Source organism: Myiozetetes cayanensis, unplaced genomic scaffold (genome assembly GCF_022539395.1).
Source record: "Myiozetetes cayanensis isolate MyiCay16 unplaced genomic scaffold, myiCay2020 scf20-37, whole genome shotgun sequence".
Taxonomy (NCBI): Eukaryota; Metazoa; Chordata; class Aves; order Passeriformes; family Tyrannidae; genus Myiozetetes; species Myiozetetes cayanensis.
Genome location: NW_026087412.1, coordinates 5,467,852 through 5,468,064, shown reverse-complemented (window position 1 = coordinate 5,468,064; position 213 = coordinate 5,467,852).

Below are 213 nucleotides of genomic sequence, written 5' to 3'. Positions count from 1 at the left end.
CAATCCCTTTGGGTGTCCCCAGCTGCATCCCGTCCCCGAACCCCCCCAGCTGCTCCTCTCCGGGCGCATCCCAGCACCTTTGGCTCTTGCCAGGGGAGGCTCGGGCTGGGGGGCGCCTCTGGCCGTGCTGCCCCGGGGCCGGGGGCCCCTCCAGGCCGGGGGTCCCGGGTGCAGGGCTGCGGGCAGCCCCTAGCAGGCGCTGCGGGCCCTCCG